Raw genomic sequence first — 21,190 nt, 5'->3', positions numbered from 1 at the left:
AAGGAACACACCAGCAGAAAGGTGGACCGAGGGAGGGACGGGGGGAGGCAGAGAGCAGAGAAAAACACTGAAACGTCCCACCGTTCTCTGCAGCCGCAGGTTGTGTGTGCGTGTGCGTTGGCTCCTGCGGGTGTGTGCTGCCTCGTGCTTATTTAGGTTCATGCCTTTTATGCACGCGAGCATGCTCCGGTGATAAAACGCTTCTCCACAGCCCATCAACAATGCCTTATCAATGCCCGAATCGCAGCCCGGACTGCAACAGCCTGCCAAACCTGAACCTCCACGCCGACGAGCAGATATCGCTGCTTTCCAGTCCTTCACATCCTGAGGACCCCCCAAGTCACGCAATGGCAAAAATGTCCACGTCACCGTAAGTGGCGATCAGATCCCGGCCTCAAACGGCCCCAATTCACAGAGGAGGACATAAATATAAATAATAGCTGAACATTAGAGCAGGGACCCTCATCTGAGAAAGTCTTGCCCCCAGAAGATGCTTATCTCTGAAGACCTCAGGCTCCCAGAGTGGGTTTTACATCAAATTGCAAGCAGATGGCGGCTGGCAGCGGAGCCGCTTGTGGCACCGTTCTCACGAGCCTTCGGCAGGATTGTTTGTGCAGTCTTGCAGTAGTAACACCAGGTAGTTGCACTAATGGGAGGACTGTCGTCCAATTTTTTTTTGGGGGGGGGCTCAAAAATGGCCTCTGACCACATTTCGACACTCACCTCGCCCACCTTCTTTGATTTTGCCAAACGCATTTTTGAATTGAGGGCAACTTTAAAAACGTCTTCAGGCTCATTTTATTGGCCAACATATTATCACCCAGCTGAATGAGTGCTTTCTCTTCGTGCCAGTGTGGCTCCACTTGCGCACAAAATTGAATATACCCACTCCGACCTGACCTTAGGTGGTGGAGAAGCAGAGGCTTGTTGCAGGAGAAGCCACTGACTTTCAGTTTGTGGTTTGTTAACTCTGAGATTAAGCCGTTGACAGCATGCGAATAGACCAGTTTATCTATCTTTAGAAACGGAGGGCTTTTGTTTCCTTGCCAAAGGGAATCACCTACATCCGGAGCTCTTACACAACCAAGAGGCGCGGTTAATTTCTCCAGATCTCCTACAAATCAGGTGTGACAGAGCTCAAGGCGGACCCGTTTTTATGATTTTATTTACAAACCCTTTTTGCTCCACTCCAGTGCACAGACCTGCCGTTTGCATGCGATCGCCCCCCCTCTCTGTTGGGTTCTTCTCCAACCTCGCACCTCTGGGTGTAATCTGTCAAAGGATACTGAACACATGAGTCACGGCGAGCTCGCATCCGTGCCAAATACGTGTGCCTGACACGAACCTTTTCCGTGTTATTTTAATCGTACATTCCTTTGAGCGGGTTGTTCTGTAACTATTGTCTTGGCTTTATCGAATAAAGACCCAGATTCAGACACCTTGCTCACGCCTGACGATATTTAATGATGCGTTACCTGATGTGCGCATCTTCCCAGGCTATAACGAGGCCCGGTTTGGGTCGCCCACGAGGTGATACCTGGCTCTCCGCTGGTGGGAGCAAGCCCGCAGCACCGTTCATGTCTCGCAGTCCCGCAGAGCATGATTCAATTACCGCCAGCTTACTGTAAGACAAATACAGAAATAGACTGGTGGGCGGTGTCGTGTTTCCCTCTGTGTACCCAAGGTCAGAAGCCTGAAAGATAATACCCCCTTATAAAAGGATGGATACATGTCTCTGCAAACGGGGCGTTGCTGAGTTGACTGCATGAAAGAGGATTGGGTATTACGCCGCCGATGATACGCGATCTCTAACTGTCGATGGCTCTGCGACGTCCTGATTGATTGAGTCGTTAAGTCGGCCTCTTGCGTTTGGCTGGCTGAGGCCTTCCCCTGTCGTGCGGCGACCCGAGTGGCGGGGCTCTCGTTGGGCAGCGCTTTGAATGAGCCTTCAAGTCCTGCGCCAGCGGAGCGAATTAAACGTGAAACTTTTGAAGCGCGGTGTAAAGTTTCATCGAGTTTCGTGAAACGCGAATCCGTCACGTTTGTGAGGAGGTTCGGACTTCATGTTTTCCGGGATGATTATACGGGATGTTATTTGAGCCAGATTATTGGATGCCTCTGCCAACCGCACACATTGAAGCATTGATTAGCTATAACCGTCCACGGGGTTGCATTTCAGCGCCGTGTCCTTGGCTGTGACGCTAGGGTGGCCCCCTGACCTTTTGGATAAACCAGCCTATCGGATCTCCACGCTGCTGCAATGTGTCATGTGGCCCATGGTGCTGACCTGTCACTCCATATCCATTTCCCACATGTAGTCTACATCCAGGAATAACAGAATTCTTCACCCCCCCCTCTTCCCCTCACACGACCATCGCCATAGAGACAACCAGTCTGACCCGGAATGCCATTCTCCAGCACCACCAAGGGTTTCACCTCTCTTTGGGAAGAGCTGAAACCATCAATTAAGGGTGGTAGCAGCCCCCTTGTGCACACCCTCAGGCCCCCCTGCCCCCCTTTTAGTCAGAACTCCTGCAATCGGAACTCAAGAGGACACCAATTTGACCAGATTCCACTTTCTCAGATTGCAGGAAAACACACTTAACTGATGGGTCCTCCCAACGTGAGAGGGGCCATTGTTGTGTGTCTTGACCCTCCAACCCATGCTCCTCCCCTCACCTTCCTCTGGTCCGTCTCCCTCCCGTGTCACTTAACGAGCTAGGTGCACACCTTTTTCCAGGCACTCCTCAACAGACGCTCCTTTGACAAGTCTGGGGCCTCTTTGGGTATCTGAAGGTCCATTCTCTTTGGCGAGGGACCGCAAAGGAAAGTGTGTAAATGATACCTGACGGCATGTAAAAAGGTCACTCGATAGGTCTATACAAAAAGACGGACCTGTCAACACCGCGGGACAAATGTACGGAACATTCACAGCTAAATGGCTGCTCTTCACAATGACTGATACAAAATTTCCGGTCCACACTGCTTCATAGAGCGGGTGAGCTCACACAGTGGGGTAGGCCCTGCCTCGGCTGGCATTTTAAGTAAAGCAAATTTTGACACATTTTGAGACCCCTGGTGGTCTGCTCAACTCAGGAATCCACCTTCCATGTTGGTGTTCCCACTCTGGTCTTCGTCTGTATCACCGTGGTGACACCTGCAGAGGCATTTCCCAGCTTTTGGTTCATAGTTTTATCCATTTTCCCCAAATCATCCTTTCATTCTGTGGGAATCCCAAAGATACCCCGAACCTTTGAGTTGCTCACCCTGAGTTACACAGACCAGGACGCGCACCACGTGATCTAAAAAGGTTTTGGGCTTCACTCGGCCGCTCCGGATCTGATGGGAAGATCCCAAAATAAAGACGGGTGATTTACGTCGGAAAGGAGGTCAGCCATCACCCCATAAATTACTTTAGCACGGCTAACTGATTGATCCGCAGCAGATGTGTCTTTGGTAGCTGGCACAAGTTCCTCAGCAGATCAAAAACAAGAAGGCCAAACCCTCGGACCATAAACGCGTCCTTGTGAAAGCCAAAAGGGAGGCTGCAGCAGCACAGCATGCCGCCCTCCCTCCCTCCTTCAATCTCTGTTTCAACACATCCCTCTCTCCACTTCCTTCCTGCCCCACCCATTGAATTTTAATACCTGCCTGTCATGTTTTCTTCTCTTTTTTCCCCTTCACTCCCCCCTCTTTTACCAGACCCTTGCTGCGTATCTAGTAATTACCAGAGCACTGAGAAAAACCCTTTCATTTAAAGGATTGGCAATTATCTCAGTGGAACACAATAAAATGGCTTCCCCTCAAGAGGAAGGGGAAGTTTAAGCTGTGGTACGCCACTGCATGTCGCACCGCCTCGCTCTTGAAGTGGGAGCAGAGGTGGAGGTCTTGTAGGAGGTGTAGTTTTTTTATCCACTTTTTGTCCTTTTCTAGTCCTGCTGAGGAATCCGTGAATCACAGAGCACCTTCCTGAAACCACCCGGGTCATGTTGTGGGTGCCGTCGCCTCCGATTGTGTTTAGTTGCCTTTCCAGTAAATACGAGCTCTGACGTTTTCAGCGTAAAAACGGCCGCTTCATTAACCAGCTGTGATTTAGGGCCTCGGCCTCCGGTTCACCTCCGGGGTGAATCTATAAAGTTGTTCAGTCCATTGTAAATAAGACTTTTACGAGACTGCGGGGAGAGTTTGATCCTGACACATCGCTGGGATCCACTAAATCGTTTTCAAATGACGACAAATGATTGGGGCGAAGCACAGAAATGTGCCGGTCTAAGAGCTCACGTGCAAACGTAAGGTGTGCTTGAATTAAACAATAGCCTAGCTTGCGCATTGCACTGACTCCAACAGGGTAGCTGTGGCACCTGACCAACAGCTATGAACAGGACAGAAATTCAGAACCATGTTTTTATAATAAAATACTATTCAAACGATGCCAGTTTTTGTTTTTTTTATACCTTTGTGTGCACGGTAACACGAGCCTGCTACTGAGCTTAAAAAGTAGCTCGGCAGAAGGCCGTGGCTGAAACTATAGACCTTTCAATAAAAAAACATCTCTTTATATGACACGCCACATTGTGGAGTGCAAACAGCTGCCAGTTGGCCTTTTTCCTCACTACTTTCAGAACAACCCTGTTTTGCGAAACCGGGTCCATCTTGTTAGCATCGGAAGCTTTATTCTCCTCGCAGATATGAGGGGAAAAATGCGTTGTCACATGTCAACGCTTGCTGCTTCACCTGTTCAATAACGACGTGTCCGTGAACTTTAACTGGAAGAACCGGTTCCAGGAAGAGGCCGCGTTATTGATCCCCGCTAGGCTCTGGTGGCGTGTTGTTAGCGTGCTGGTGGACTCGTCACTGTTTCATCGCCGAGCCGGCTTTGATTTTCGCAGTGCCGCTTTTGCTCGCCTCACATGCCCCACCTGTCACCCCCCCTCCGGCCCAAGCTCGGTGAGAGAGAGGCAAAGTTTGGCTGGAACAGCTGGTTGCCCTGGCAACACTTTGTGCCACCGCAGCGGATTGGAACAGGAACTGGCCTATCCATGTCAGTCTGCAGGCCGGATCTGGGCCATGCCTTGTGTTAACAGATTATCTGATTTCCATTCAGACGGCTCGGGTATCAGCCCCACTCCTCCGCTCTGGAAAAGCGACCCCGGACAGCCTCTTTCTGAAAGCCCCCAGAGCCCTCCTCTCTTCTCCCATTTCCTGTCTTAATTACGCACTCTTTTGTGCTGTTGTTGTTTTTTTTCTTCCTTCCCTCCTCCTCTCTGGCCTCCCCTTCTTTCTCTTCATCCCCCCCCCTCCCATCCTACCGTCTGTTTCTCACTTTGCTGTTCCAAAGATCTTGAAGTTTGAAGTCTGATGCGGGGACCGTCCTTGCCCCCCACCCCCCACACCCCATCAGCCCGGTTCTCCAACTCCCTTCCATCGTCTCTCCACCTGAAAGGGAATACTGTGTTTTCCATGCATAAAAGGCTCGGTGCTGTCAACAGGATGAATCCACCAGGGCTTGTGGAAAACATACTCGGTGCTGCAGCTACAGTTTCTCTAAAAGGGGAGGGGGAGGATGGGTGAGTGAGGGAGGCAGCTGGAAGGGATTACTGTGCATTTTCATAGGCAGCACAATTACAACTATACCAACTGCTAACTTAGCTGTGCCGCATTACGCCAGCGGTGACGAGCTGGTTCTGGAGCAGAGACCGGCAGAGGTCGCGGAGACATTCAGAGCCATTCCGTACAATTAAGAGCTCACAACGACAGGCGGGACGGGAGGGGGGGGGAGTAGCCTTGTCAACACAATGGCGCCCGTAAACCAAGTGGGCACCTTTGCTGTGACAAAAACAGGTTTGTCACCCTCTTGCTCCAGATCCGGTTACCAAACCAGGGCATTGAAGCGGGACTGAGAGAGGGTGACCTTGTCTGTGGAGAAATCTGACACAGGTTTTCACATGCTGGGTGGGGGATTTTTCCTCCTCTTCCTTGCTCCCCCCATTGCTCCTTCCTCTGTTTTGTTATCTCCTTCAGTAGGTGGCTAATTGCTCTGATGCTTCAGATTACATTTAGCATGCGGCTCCTCTTGTTTGCGTGCAACAGCGAGACATAAAAGCAGATGCACTTGAACTGCATTCAAGATCTCTGCAGATAAAAGTGATTCTTTGAGGAATTTGAAGCCTAAATGACTTTTATTTAGATGTTGTTCTGGGTGGAAAACAGAGGAAAAAGTAATCTGTTTCCACAATTAAGTAAATTATTACAGAATAGAAAGTTTGTGCTGGAATCATCATAGAAGTTTTCTTTTGCTTTTTCAGTAAAAACTACATATCTGGAAGGAAAATGACAATTTTTTATTTAAAGTTTCAATAAATGTTTGGTAAGAGTTAAAAGTTGGTAAAAGTTGTGTTGTGTCCTATTTATCAGTTTTTGGTCAATGTTATGCTGATGATTATGCCTTATTTGCTAATGTATTTTCAGGATACACAAAGTTATTCAAAAGAACTGACAGAGCATTGTTACATCTCCACGTTTGCCTTTTTTTTTTGCATCTTTGCTACCTTGACTTGCATTTAAAATAACAATACTTTGATCCATACTCACCAGGAAATAAGATGAAAGCTGGTTTTATTCTAAAATAATCTGTAAATTATTATTTTTCATTGCACAAATGCTTCATGGTTATAAACTTGTTTTGTTTTCCGTCTTTCTGCCTGAGATCATCGGTTTATTTCTTTATTTTATTTTCTGTCTGGACACACACACACACACACACACGCAACTACATACAGCAACACACTCCCCAGTCAGTGTGGGGCTGGAGCTCCGGACGAAGGTAAACAAGTTAATGTTTAGATTTCACGGAAGTGGAAACTGATCCGCCCGACTTGGCTGTGTCACTCAGCGACGGGCCTGTTTATGTTTGTGTCTTTAGTAAGTATCTGTGAGTGGCAGCATGTGTGTGCATATTCAAGCATGTGTGAGTGTCTTTAATTACTGATCTATGTTGAAAAGGGACATTTAGAGTTTATTAATGACTGCCATGCAGCGATTTTAAAAGACTATTTACTGCTTATTATTCTGTTCTGTGTTTCGTGTCATAGTTATGTGCTCATACTTGGCAATTATTGGAGGATGTTGTGCTTTAGCATTGTAGCAGTAGCCTTGGCTACTAGTCAGAAATAGCCCCTGCACTCTGCCTTTAATGTCTTTTTGCGCTCGCTTATCGAAGTTTTTTGCTGTAAAAAGTCCAAGTGTTGCCCTTTAAATGTGCCAGATGAATCTCAGCCTTGTGGCTCTGTCAGCCTCTTCAAAGCCGTAATCCCTGAAGTCCTCCTCTTTTTTCCACATGAAGAGAATGACAAGGGCTGTCAGAGAAACACAAAGCACTCGGGGTTACATGTTGGGAGCCGCCTGAATGGCACCAGGCCTAACGAGAGCCCGGCAGGGACCCCGAGGTGGGCCTGGCACCTGCAGTCTAGCTGTGTGGTGTGTGTGTGCATGTGTGGTGTGTGTGTGTGTGAGAGAGAGAGAGAGACAGAGAGAGAGAGGGGGTGAGAGAAAACAAGATGTAAGGATCTTCTGTCAGCACACACCATATAAGTATGTGTATGATATCTTTTGACGTACGCGTCCGTAGGTAGGGGGTGGAGCTAGAATGCCACGGACCATTACCTCGAACCGCTGTGAGACGACAGGTGATGGCCACTTGTCGAAACAGAAAAGTCGTTTTTCATCTTCAGAGCCACGAGGCGCGCTGGGCGGATGCTAGCGTCCTCGCTGGCTTTGGTGGTCCTGATGTGATTTGCAGCCTGTTGGATTCGCACATAAACAAACGAAAGAGGCGATCAAACGGGGGGAGCGCCGGTCTTTCCTGATGGTCCCTCTGAGGAAGCCCCCCCCCCCCCCCCAGCTCAGACCGCGCCACCTCTGGTCGCTCCCCACAGGCGCTGAGGTGGATTATGGAAAGCGTAGCTGGCGTGTTTACATTTGTCTGTAAGACCTCGAGAATTAAACTGCGAACTGTGGACAGCTCACAGGAAACGCCTCTTTGTAAAGCAAACATTCGCGTGTTTTATGGCCGCCGCCGTCGCTTTAATGCTTCTTTTTAATCTTGGGCACCAATGAGTCGACATTTCAACCTGGTCTCGGTCTAATCCCCCCCCCCCCGCACACACACACACAGACACACACACGTCTACGAATTCCTCTTGAAATAACGTGGCTTTTTGGACGGTAGCCAGATTTATTTTGATGAGGTGAGCACTGGTTCTCCTGGGCTGTTTAAGATCTGTCTCCCTCACATACCCCCCCCCAACTCCCCCACCCCCCTTCCACCCCCACCAAAAGGAAGAGCGCAAAGGAAGAGCAACACAGCTGCTGCCCCCCTCCATCTCAGCCTCTTCACCTGGCCTCCATATGATTGTGACCCTGAAACACACACACACCATAAAAGGTAAAAGGTGTGACACGTGCGCACGCACACACACGCGCGCACACACAGCTGCGCTCACACATGCTAAAGATTCAAAGGGAAAAGGGGGTCGGTTCACAACAGATTGTTATTACACCTCCGTCACACTTGGAAAACAGCAGAATTGTTTTGGTGATAAAATGTTGTTCTGCTCTTCCAAATCCATATTTTATAACAACAGCTGCCTTTTCGCTGCTGGAATGTCCTGAATCCTTGGCGTCAGTGTGAACGAGGGACAGTAGGGGGTTAACGGCGCCTGAGTTATTTGGTTCTTGGACATGGTGGCCTCGCCGGCCGGATGCATGTTTGACTCAAGGGCAAAATCCAGAGTGAAAGCCTCTCATGTTTTTGACTGCTTGCCAACCCTCTCCGTCTCCTCCATCTCCTCCGCCTCCTCCTCCTCCTCCTCCTCCTCCCTTCCTTTGTGATTCGATCTTTCTTCTCCTCCTCGTTTGACCCTCTCCTACATCAGAATGACAGAAAGCAGGTTCGGCGTCCCTCTGAACGCAGCGGGCCTCATCCAGAATTATGTCATCTTTTGTGGAACACGTGTGTGAAAGTCTTCGGTATGAACCAATTAATCCGCTCTGGCTGCTGTTTACATTATCGTGACAAATCCAATCGCCTGGTTTGTAATAAATCAAACATTGTGTAGCGATTTCCTAATTCCTCGGCTGGTATTAGCTGCATTAGCTCCGCAAATAGCGTGACATCATCACAGAGGAGAGGTGGAGGTGTGGAGGAATAACTGCCCTCATATCTTGGCACGATTCGCTCAGCAGCCTCGATAAAATGAGGAGACGCCGTCTTTCCTGGGCCACACACCCACGTCTGAAATATGCAAGCGAGCGCAGCAACATAGCTGAAGCCGTGACGGCTGTCGGCGACGTTATGGAAGAGGCAAAAATAACTCGCTCAAAGGAGCAAAGTCCTCTGTGAAAACAACTGTCAATCCAAACGGTCAGAATCAAACCGGGGCGAGTGCGTTGACGCCTCAACGGAAGGTCAGGTCCAGTTTGACCAACTTCCGCTCTGCTGCTGGTGGTTCTGGTTGACATCACCGCGCGTGTTGCCTGGGGCCCGGTGGCATGCGGCCTCAACGTGAGGAGACCCCCTGTCATCTTTTGGTTCCCATCATGCTCTCTGGAGCCTATTTGTTTGGTGTGTGTTCCGCATAAATCCGGGGTGGCCCATCTCCAAGTCAGCGTGACTCACCAAAGGCCTCCGAGGATTGCAGACTGACAGGTTAGGAAACCGCATCCAGCAGATGCCTCCAGGCAGGGAACAAAGTCAACTGATGTCTCCTCAGGCAGGCCACTTACTCAGCCAGACAGCCTGCTATCGCCCCACAAACTGGGGAGGGGGGGCAGAAAGAACAGAACTTGAAAGGAAAAGAGAAACTCCGCCAGATGTGCATGGAAGAACTTAGTCATCGTGTTCAGCGTGATGGGCCCAGAATTTTCTCTCTTTTTTTATTTGATCTGAGGGGAGCAGCAAAGCAGATGCGATCTTCATTTAACCCCATTGTGGCTGTGGAGCATCGGGGCACCTGGAGTGTTGGGGGGGGGGGGGGGTGTGCCTGCTTGGAGGCATCGCTCTGGGCAGGTCTCGTTGAGGTTGGCCAAGAATTTGCTCAGCAACAATGAGGACAGGATTCCCAGAATTCCTCCGTGGTTGGGGAGAGGTGCTGGCCTTCACAGATAGGAAGTCGTCTGTCATTGTAGAGTAATCAGTCCTGAGGAGGTCTGCAATGCCTGGAATGAATTCCGGGTCACAGAACGGAGCTCTTTTACTTCGGTACTCTTTTCTCTGGTCGACTGATCCCTCCTGACCTCACCTGCACATCGCGCTTGATGTAGTCCTGTCCGATCGGCTCCAGTCATTCCAGTGCTGTGCTGGTTCAGCACTGGTTTTAAACTCTATACTGGAGGAGTTCATCGATGCTCCCAAAAACATGGCCGAGCATTCCCGCCATGGCCAAGCATTCCCGCTCAGTCCTCACCTCCTACTCGTGACCCCGTCGCTGATTTTGCAACCATATCTTGTCAAATGACAGATGGGCCCTCTGCTCCTACAGACCAACAAGGGGGAGGGTGGTTCGAGGTGTTTAGCAGACTGAAGGTCGGCTCGGCTTTTTGGGAGCTCCTTGGAGCTGGAGCGGCGGGAAGCGCGAGCATTCCATGACGTGTGTTGAGGGAATTAGCAGCTGATAACGATCCAAACGTCGGCTTGTCTGCCGGCCATTTAGCCCAGAGGTCAGCAGGGTGATGCTGGCGCTCAGCTGGGAGATGCTTCCATGGAGACCAACTTGGGAAGCGTCCCGGGCACAGGCACAGACCGGATCGACCTGCTGCGACACCCATCCCCACACAGCACTCACAGGTGCCCTCATCCTGCCAACCGCGGTCCCGTTGTGGACACCGAAGGGTGGCTATGAACATCCGATAGAAAAAAGGCGGGAAAACCGGCTGCTGTGGAAACGTGGAGGAGGTCCCGCGTCTAATCTGTGTACGTTGAAGAGATAACGGATGAAGAATCGCCCATCCCAGAACCTTCAGCGTCCCATAAACACCCGTGTGGCGGCGGGAGCGCGACCGCCGAGTAAACAAGAGTTCAAAGGCTGCTCGTCAGGTCCTTCCAACCTGCACTGATCGCTCCTGACGTGACCTCCTGCGCGGCGTGCGTCTCCGTGTCTCCCGCCTCGTCTCGTCTCGTCCGCCGGCCTCGGGTTTTCGCCCCGCTGTGGCCTGTCTGGCCCGACGCCAGGCCTCCGCGCCGTCTCTGCAACCAGCAGAACAACAATGAAGCTGTCAGTTCCAGTCCACGTTTGCCCTTCTGCGGATTCCCCCTCCCGACGCCGCTTTTACACGCCAACGCAAGTAAAAAAAAAAAAGCTCCCTGTTATGCCCGAACCGGGCGGGTTGAACGGGGAATCGGCTCCCGGCCGGACAATAACCCGCCGTCTCGTCTTGTCACGGCTCGGGCCGGGGAGGGCGGATGGAGACGTGGCGTCTTGTCTGTCTGCGCGCGAGAGGCGCCCGACGCTTAATGACGTCTGACAAGCGAGACAACGGCAGCTTTGGGTACTCCAGGACTGTTTTGGGGTCACGGGGATGTGATCTGTAGGAAGTGGAGGGTTTATCAGATAATGTCAACATTGTCTCCGTGCTGACGGATGCAAGTGGAAAACTTGGATTTCACAGTTTGAGATGTGAGCATCTGGGAGGAAAGAAAGGCCGACAGGGGTCGGAGCGGCGGCGGCGGCGGCTCCGGGCCCTCCGCCTCCACCCTGAAAAGAACCGAGTCGTGAGGTCAAAGGGCAGATTCATGGTCTGCTGATGTGACCCCCCCCCCCCCGCCCCCGCCAAAGATCCTCTCCAAAGAAATTGCTGGGAAGAGGAGAAATAATTAGATCCCTGAATCTCTGTTTTTTCTCCCCCTCCAGGCTCTGATGCGTCCAGGTCGCCTCGATCGGATCATCTACGTGCCGCTTCCCGACCCTCTGACCCGACGCCAGATCTTTTCTCTCCAGTTCCGCCACACGCCGGTGGACCAGGACGTGTCCCTGGATCACCTGGTGGCTCGGACTGACAAGTATTCCGGCGCAGAGGTGAGTCCCGAGTGCCGAGCTAGCTCGGAGCGCTACGGCTAGAAGAAACACCGCGGGAAAATAGTCCCATTTCCTGAGGACAACAGAGCGGTGTCAACCGAAGGAGATTTAGGAACGTGTGGAAGACCCGTGAGGACATATAAGGCAATGCTCCACACGTCCACGTTGGCACCACGCAGCAACATTCCCTTTAGTCCAGGATGAGCTGAAAACTGCAGGAATTCAGGATTCCCACAAATCACGAAGCCGTGAAGCTGTAAAACTAAAACACGAGCTCACGCGTAGCGACGCCACGTTTGACCGCACGTATTTACACACCCGATGGGACTGTTTCTTCTGTTGCTAAGCGACCAAAAGCCTCGCCGTCAGGCAAAACAGGCCCGTGTTTGATCAGTTTACACCTTTTTTTAAAGATCTAAAATCCAACTTTAGCCCGTTTTGATCGTGTCGTTGTTGGAGCTCGCTGGTTCGGCGCGACGGTTCCGGTCGGACCTGTAAATCCTGTTGTATATTTAGATTTCGCGGGTCGCGGACATGACAGAAATGTCACGGCGGTTGCTGACAGGCTCGGAAAACAGGCGCTTTTTACTGCGTTCCTTGGCGAGCTGTGAAAACACATATTTCAAATAACAATGTAGGTGTCCTAAATCTTCAGATTCTAGTTTTGCATCGAGGAACGACAGCTGACCTCCGACCTTTGGGGTCCCGGGTCAACACCTGGAGCCGCCGCCCTCGTTTATGGAAAGAAATCGTTTGGCTTGGATGAGTCGGATCCTCCAGCGGACGGGTTGGGGGGTGAAACGGAGCACGTTTGTTGAATCCTTGGACATGAAACAGCTGTCAGGAATCCAGATGTGATCATTTCCTGCCCTCTTTCCTTTATACCAAACCAAGACGTTGCATTTCATAATCATCAAAGCACCTTTGAACTTCCGTCCCTCTCCATGTGGAATTTTCTTAGATTCCCAACTTTGTTGTTGCAAAAATGTGCTTTGATTTTGTTGAAGTTTGGAAACTGAAGGGTTTTTTTCTCATTGATCCAGTCTTTGATGTTCAGAGGGATTCAGGTGATGTGGCAGCAGGTGTGCACCTGGTGGACGTATGCAGGTAGAACCCAGCCCCCCTGGTTTCCACCTGGTGCCGGGTTTGAGAACATTCTCCATAGTTTTACCAGTTAGCGTTAAAAAAATGGTTAATGACCTTTTGATTCGATTCCTTTGATTTGCTCGCTGCTTGAAGAGGTTGGGGGGTCGATGTGGGAGGGGCCTGATACTGGCTGAAATCACCTGCCTCCTGGGGATCGCCACCTCTGCCATGGTCTGGGGGGGGGTGTCTCTGGGCTGTCCCAGACGCTTGGCCGGCAGTCATTTAAACTCATCCACGCGTGTGTTTTCCTTTTTTAAAGCAGGAATGTTTATTCCAGAGCAGGAAGTACCAATCAGACGCTTCCGTTAATGCATCACCTGCACTGGATGATGCCGCCAGCTGTTCGGTTGTTGACCGTAAACACATTTGTCATTTCAAAATCCAGCTGTTTTCCTCTTTGGCTCCTGTGCGCGACGCTGCCCCCCAAGGTTTCCAGCGGAACTGCAACTCTTCGGTTTCGGACAATTTTAACTCCAAAGACGCACAAAATGTTTGCTGTCTGTTGTTTTAAAAGCAGAAGGATGGATTTGGAACGCAGGGAGCGACCCCCTCCCTAAGGAAGACAAATGGTTTCCTCCCGACACCTGTTGTGGTCGTGGCTGCTCCTTCTCCCGCTCGGAGCGCCTGATTTATCACCCCGAGTGTGTTTGTGCAAAGAATTTCATCACCAAGGACACGAGGCAGAGGAAAATGGAGCCCCCAAAAAGCCTTTATCTCACTTGGATTAAAGGATGTAGCGCAGCGCCGTTGGTCCAGAACCTCGCAGGAAGCAGAATAGATCCGTAATCATCAAATAAACACGTCAGACACGGTGGAATGCGTGTCCGACGGGGGGGGGGGGGGTCCAAATGACTGTGGGGTTTCAGGCCTGCTGTTAGCAAGCGCAAGAGACCGCAGGAAGGGTTGCATCCACATCAGTGGGGGGGATTTAATGCCCCTAATGCTAATTAGCATAGCTGCAGTTCTGTCACCTCGTTCTATGTGGCGCGCTATGCTAGCAAACAGAAATCAGAAACACAATATCCTTTGACGTCGCGGACAAGTTTTTCAACGCTTCTTGCTAATGAGTCGAGGTTAGGCGGCATTGTGGGTAATGTAGGCGCTAAATGTAGCGAAGGGTTTTCTTAATGAGGTTTTTAGTGACCGACGTTATACGCAGGCAGCCAAGCAGGCGATTTTTGGGTGAAACATATCAAACAGGTGAGGTTTTAGCTAAGTTGCCACAACACACACACACACACACACACACACACACTCAGCTGAGTGTCCAGGTCACTTCAGTGTGGGTGTGTTTGGTAAATATGCCATCGCTGCCGTCGAGAGAACGAGGAGCTTTCATTCGTCTGATTAAGGGGCGGAGTCAGATGTGCCCTTAAGGGTATTTACCCCCCCGAACCCCAACACACACACACACACACACACACACACACACGTGTTGGGAGGATGGAGACGTTGTTTTTGTTGATTTCATGCATGAAAATGTTCCTCAGCTGTGACGTGGTGAGCAAGGCCCCACATTTTCATCATCACAGTTTTCTAAGGGCTCCACACACACACACACACACACACACACACACCATGCGATGTTTCCATTCTCCCCACGTGACTCCTCCCCTCATGCGTAACCCCCCCTCTCTCTCCTTGTAATTTTAAATGGGTTTCACATGGAGCTGTGGTCAGGCCTTGTTTCTCATGTCACTGGAGACACTTCCGCTGCCTCTTCGGAGGATGAAACCTTTTATTTCTGGCCGACTTTGGACTCCACGACTTTGTTTGATTTATAGATTATTGAATTTCCTCTCTGAAAATTGGATGCAGCGTGGCTTCTTTCACTTTTTTTTTTTCCCAGCCGGGGTCGGGTTGACGGCGGTGTAACTGGTGTGGTCGGGGCAGCTTTAGAGGGGCGGTAGTTAATATTTAGTTATTTGCTTAAGCGCTCGTTTCAGAGCCAATATCTTCTCTCGCATCAGATGTCAGATTGACCACAATTTATGTTTGTGGGACTTTGTGAATCTCGACATTCGGTTAATGTTTCTGGAGTCTTTGTGCTGTTTATGTAATTTGGCTCAGAGTTTAGCATTTGGTTAGCGTCTGAAAAACTGCTTTCATCGTTATTTCCCACCGATGTGTCGTTCATCATTTCAAAGACGCGATGAATAATTAGTATTTCTGTGGTTGAAGTCGGCCGTTCCTACTCAATCTCTGAAATTACCAGCTAGGAACACACAATTCTTGCTATCACCTGTTGCTACATGCTAACTCAACCCATACCGGCCAATCTCTGCCAGTGCTGGCTCGTGTTTGCCTCTAACGGCTAATCTGTACCATTGAAGCTAGCATATAGGATACTTCTCCACACATTTTATCACGTGTGCATCAGAGATGATGTGTGGACAGCTAAGTATCCCACAATGCATTTCACCCCAGCCGGCCACAGCAGCCGTATGGACATCTGAGTATTGCGAAACGGCTAACGAAGTGTCTTCAGAGGAAGCTAAGCTCAGCATTTCTCAGCTCTCATAGTTGGCGTTTGTGGCGTGTTGCACGCGACAAACTGTGTGCGGGACTCACGGACAGAGGGAGGAGAGGGTGTTGGGGGGGGGGGGGGGGGGGTACGCCTGTAAATGTGACCGTTTGTGTGAGTGGGAGAGGGGGGGGGGCTGGGGGAGGGCTGGATGTAGCCTGCTGTAGACACAGGGGCGGATTGATAGTAAACACACACTCCCGAGTCCAGTGGATCTGCAGCCGGTAGCGCGGCTAACAAGCCCTTCATTAAGGCCGCCTGATACACTTACTGAGCGCCTTTGTTGAAGTAGGAAGCGAAAAGTACACCAGACAGATTTGACCTGAGAACGCCGGCGTTAGCTGCCAGCAGCGTCCCCCGCCGCCCCTCCGCCCGGAGAGGGGTTTATTTTCCCCGCACTGAGCAGGTTGTCTCGTGGCACGCACCGCTTCTCTCCTCTGGGGCAACGTTGAAATGGAGATTTAAATAGCTGCTTTGCTCGAGGGCTGCACGCACATGCACGTTTCAGTCTGTGAAGCACCTGCGCACGAGTCCGCGCGAATGTTTTCACTTTCTGAGCATGGAAATGGACGTATTTTCACGTATTTATCCGTTAACTTTCTGCGTCCAGCGCTAACAAGTGTCAGGTGTGTTCAACGCCCGCTTCGCTACGTGTCCTATATTCTGTGATTCACCTCTGGAGCTCGTTACCGTCTCAGAAGGGCAGCGGGCTGGTTTCCTCCTCGGGCTCCTGAAGATTTAGTATCGCCTTAGCTCATAAGGGCAGCGATACCTGACGTCCAGCGTCGGACATGTTTTGAATCACTCCACACGCGGTATTCAGCATGTTGTTGCTCGGCGTAGCGTGATATTCTGTAGGGTGTAGTAGCTACCGAGGAACGCGCTGAGCACCGAGCGGTGGAGCATAAAGGTCACCGTTGTGTCTCGAGTTTCATGTCCCGACTCTTTAATGGCTGGAAGCAACCATAGGCCGGCTGTAACGAGCCCTGCTAGCGCCCGTGCCAACGCTGTAGCGCCGATAAATTAGCTTCACGCTATAATTCATGACGGAAGGAATTTAAAATGAGATATTTATACAGAGCAATAACAACGCCCACTCGCGGGCGGTAGATTCGTGCATAAAAATAAATCTTCTTTGGCCTCAGTTGTTAAAAAGTCAAGCCTGTTAGCTTTTGATAATCCGTAGTTAGCAGTTGAGTTTCAGATCAAGCCATAAAAGTTGTGGATGAGAGGTAAAACTCTCGAATGACCATTTCTAACTTTCAACAGTTCTTTAGCTTTTAACCTTTATGAAATGTTCATCTGTGTTTTCTTGGGAATTAGCGAATGTTAGCAGTGAATACTAGCATCCATACTTCAGTTATCAGTGACTTCAAAGAAAAATAATGTTCCAAATGTGTCTTTCCGTGTTCAAGAGTGTGCAGCTTGGGCTTTGGAGCCTTTGAATCCATGGAAACGGGGACGTGGCGGCGCGCTAATCAAGTAGCGATCACTTTTCCAGTAACCCAGTTTAAGAGTCTCGGATATTTTATGGAGGTGGAATGACTGACGCAGGGATTTCTGCTGGTGGCGGCGGTGGTCGAAGGCGATTTAAGGACGAACGTCACCTACCAGGAGCACGAAAACTGATGTAAAATTAGCATTTACACATTCCTTATGTGGAATTTCAAACTTTGTGGCTTCCTTTGTGTGACTTGACTTATTTGAGGGGGAGGAGTTACTGCCGTCTGCCACCAGGAGGCACTGTTGTGCAGGTCTCCGCCCCAAGTCAAAAATGTTAATGTCATCCGCATACATGGGTACGAAAGAGGTGTTAGCCCCCCGTTAGCCGCTTGTCCACTTTTATTTAGCTCCACCGCTAAGATGTTTGGCTTCATTCTGAGTCAGCAAGTTTGTGATGAAAAGTTTTCTGCTTCTCTTCCAGGGTGGCGGCTTTTTGGATGGTTTTAGGACACCATGGTGGCACTAGCGGAGGGTGGGGGGATGGGGGGTCAACTTTTGGCTGGGGTTGAGGAATGCCTCCATGTTCACAAACAAACCGGCTCTTTTCCTCGCCTTGTTTGCCTTTGTGGCTTTATTTTTATTTTTTCGGGGCCTGTACGGGTAAACACGCAGCGGGAAACAACTAGCTTGTTGATCGCCTTCGCAGACCAGCTCATAAACCCGGCCGGCATGAATGCGGGGGCCTGTGCGTGTCGCTTGTGTACTTCAACTTCCCCCCTTCAGCATCCCCCCCCCCTTTCATAAACCTGATGGGTGTTGTTGGAGTAAACAGCCAAATAATTATTAGCCGTTGAGTCCAAAAGGAAGCTAACTCCGAGTTTCAGGACGCCTGTTTGGCTGCAGACTTTGTTCCTGTTTGTGGATGTTACTTAGAAACACTAAATCACATTGTTGAACATGTGGCATCTCCCTCGCTCGCCCGCCCTCGCTTGCCTGCCCTCGCTCGCCGCCCTCGCTCGCCCTCACGCCATTTGTAAACAGGGAAGCGGGAAACACGGCCTCATTGTTTAGCATCATTATTACTGACAGGCCTTAACGACGTGAATGATGGGAAGCCCCGATGCAAAATTAACCCGGGCTTTTGTGTTTACGCTACCTAAATCATGTAGGTCATTGGGCTGAAGGAGATGGGGGGGGGGGGGGTCACATCCTGACATCTGCAGAGCACCTGTCCTGATCTGTGCGCGCTAGCTGAGCACATTTAAGTGGCTCCGCCCCCAGATTGAATTCTCCAGATTCTGTTTGGCAGGATTTAAATTCAGTTTTATTTTAAAGATTCATCTTAAAGTGGTGGAAATATGATGAAAATGGGACTATAAGCTAATAATCAGCTTGTTTGCTACCTTTAGCATGGCAGCAATTAGCAATTCTGCTAGCTCTACTCAGAGTTTAGTCCCAAACTGTTTATATGCAGGAATGAAATATAATAGGAATATATTTAGGAATAATATAGGAATGAAAACTGGCTCCGTGTGATAATGTGGAGTGACTTGATTGGTGCGTGTCTCTGTGGGACCACCAGGGGGCGTTTGTCCTGCCTATTAACACTACTTGTCCATGCATTATGGAGCCTGGATGGACTTGCTAACGTTATGTGTGACTCTTCAGGCGCGACCACGTGACCAACATCTTTCATCCCTCTGAACAAATTCACACCCTGCTGGTCATGTGACCCCCTGTCCCACTGACCTCCCTGTTATCAGTGGTTGTACAGGCGAATAGCTTCCTGTTAGCAGTCGGGTCGCTCTGGAACAACGTTTATGGGGTGGGGGGGTGAGGAGGAGGAGGGTAGAGCTGTGTGAAAGGTGCCTGGCCTTCATCAGCTGTCGCCACCGATTCGGAAGTGAGTCACTCCTCCGCCATGTGCGTAGTCTCTCCCCAAAGGTCGACGGTGCCACCGCGGCGGTCTGGGTGGTTACGTAACTTTTTTAGAACCGCGAGGAATCATCATAACATGGCGGCTAAAGCTAGCGTCTCGGCGTTGCCTCCCCATCCGGTACGGAGCGGTACGCATTTTGGCGGCGTGGATCACGGACCATCTGCTTTGCTCTCCTCCATCTTTTAATGTCCGTGTGATAAACAAGCCGCTCCGCTGTTAGCATAAACGCAGCTAGCCTCGCCGCCGGGGGCCACCAGGCGGACGCTCCGCTCCTGACAGCTGAATGTCTGTGTGTTTCCTGTCGCAGATAACCGCAGTATGCAGAGAGGCCGCCCTCCTGGCCCTCCAGGACGACATCAAAGCCCAGCGCGTCCTGGCCGGACACTTTGAAGGAGCCCTGAGCACCGTGAAGCCCCGGATCCCCGACTCCCTCGTCCAGTCGTACGTCAGCTATCAGCAGCAGCGCAGCGGCGGCCTGAGCTTCTTCTGAGCCCCGTCGCTCCACAAGCTTTTTAGTTTCGGCCTCACGTTTGATCAGGATGTTGTAATAAAAGCATAATTTAAGTTATTTGAGTGTAAATCTGTTCATCCGGTTTGTATTTGCATTAAAAACCCTTTTTTTTTAAACCTGTTTCCAGAATGATGCATTTACAGGATCAGAATGGTAACATTGGGATTTAATCAGGGCCCTTCTGGAACCCTGATGGTTCCTGGGGGCAGGGGGGGGGGGGTCCCTTTGTAGATTCATCACACCCGTGGAAAATCGGCTAATTGCTGTAATCGTGAGATTTCCGTCCGCGCTTCCGACCGCGGGGAGCGGGGAGCAGGCGGCCATCTGTCGGTGCAGCTTCATCACCGACGGTTGGAGCTTCCACCCCTGAGAACTCCCCCGCGTCCGTTGTGTCCTCCTTTATTTAATGCATTAACTGACCCGGGGACTGGGGCGGGGGGGGGGTCTATTGATTTTTCCATTTGAATGGGATAAATTGACTTTGTATTGAACTTCCTTTTCTCATGGATCCGGATGTGGCGCATCCGCGACACCAATCAAACCAGACAGTCAGGAACAGAGAAGGGGGGTGGGGGGGTCTGTTGCTCTGGCTGTTTCCCTCTTAAGGTGGTCCCGGAAAAAAAAAACCTCCGAATCGGTCGGGTCCAAAAGAGAGCCCGAGCCCCGACACGGGTGATGGGAACGCGTCCACATCAGAGTTACGCAAGCGGGGCTGATGGTTTCCACCGAGGACACGCGTGAATGCGTAATGGGAACATTCCACAGAGCAGAGGAGACATCCTGTTGATGTTCTCTGGGAGGACATCAGCTTCTGCGTCCCAGAACCGCCAGAGGTCTTTTTTAGAGACGTCAAGTGTCCTTTCCTGCTCAAAAAGTCGATTAAATCTATAAAAAAAAAATGACACTTTTGAGAGGCCAAAACTTTTGTCTGATTTACGCCGTTTGCTCCATCAAATCGTTGCATTACCGCAGTCCAACAGTGTAGGAGAGTTTATTTGATCTCATTTTAGACATAAATTTTGATTCCGGGACGCAGAATTCTCTTTTTAAGATGCTGAAATGGGGGCGAAATCATCCGAATTCGGTCCGGGAATCAAAGCAAAAGTCGTTTTTATTGCATCACTCTAACTTTAACCTCATTCACACATTAATCCTCCGCAACGGAAACTTTTGCTCCCCCTCCCGTAGGAGGGGAACTCTCCGTTCCACCTTAAGGGTGCGCGCAGCTCCTGGTCCGGCCTCCACATCTGCCCAATGAATCAGGAGCGGATGCGCTGTATCCTCTTTCATGGCCGTGAATGGCCAATGGGAGTTGGCCTGTGGAGCAAAGCCTGAGCCCTGAGCTCTCATTCATTCAGTGCTGAACAGACCTGCAGAGCTGCCGAGCGCGCACCGCCGTGGAGCAGCTTTTTTTCCACGCAACAATAAGTTCACGGGCACGACTCGGCTGCGAGCGCACGGTCGAAGAGGAGAAGAGTTCTGGATTTAAGATTCGCCTCGATCGACCTGCAGCGACTTTTAAGCCCCTTCTTTCCCGCACACCCGTCGGGACTGAC

General features: G+C 50.6%; 1 protein-coding gene across 1 annotated transcript in view; it reads left to right on the top strand.

The window, feature by feature from the left end:
- The window catches only part of LOC115248238 (ATPase family protein 2 homolog), a 45,800-nt gene extending 26,064 nt beyond the window's left edge, over positions 1-19,736 (top strand). Inside the window, exons 6-7 of the mRNA XM_029831835.1 lie at positions 11,907-12,071; positions 19,431-19,736. The gene's annotated coding sequence lies outside the window, so the exon portion shown is untranslated. The remainder of the gene's footprint in view (positions 1-11,906; positions 12,072-19,430) is intronic.
- Positions 19,737-21,190: the final 1,454 nt, after the last annotated feature.

The sequence above is a fragment of the Takifugu rubripes genome, unplaced genomic scaffold (assembly GCF_901000725.2).
Source record: "Takifugu rubripes unplaced genomic scaffold, fTakRub1.2, whole genome shotgun sequence".
Lineage (NCBI taxonomy): Eukaryota > Metazoa > Chordata > Actinopteri > Tetraodontiformes > Tetraodontidae > Takifugu > Takifugu rubripes.
Note: the sequence above shows the minus strand (reverse complement) of the source record. Positions and strands in the feature narration are given on the sequence as shown.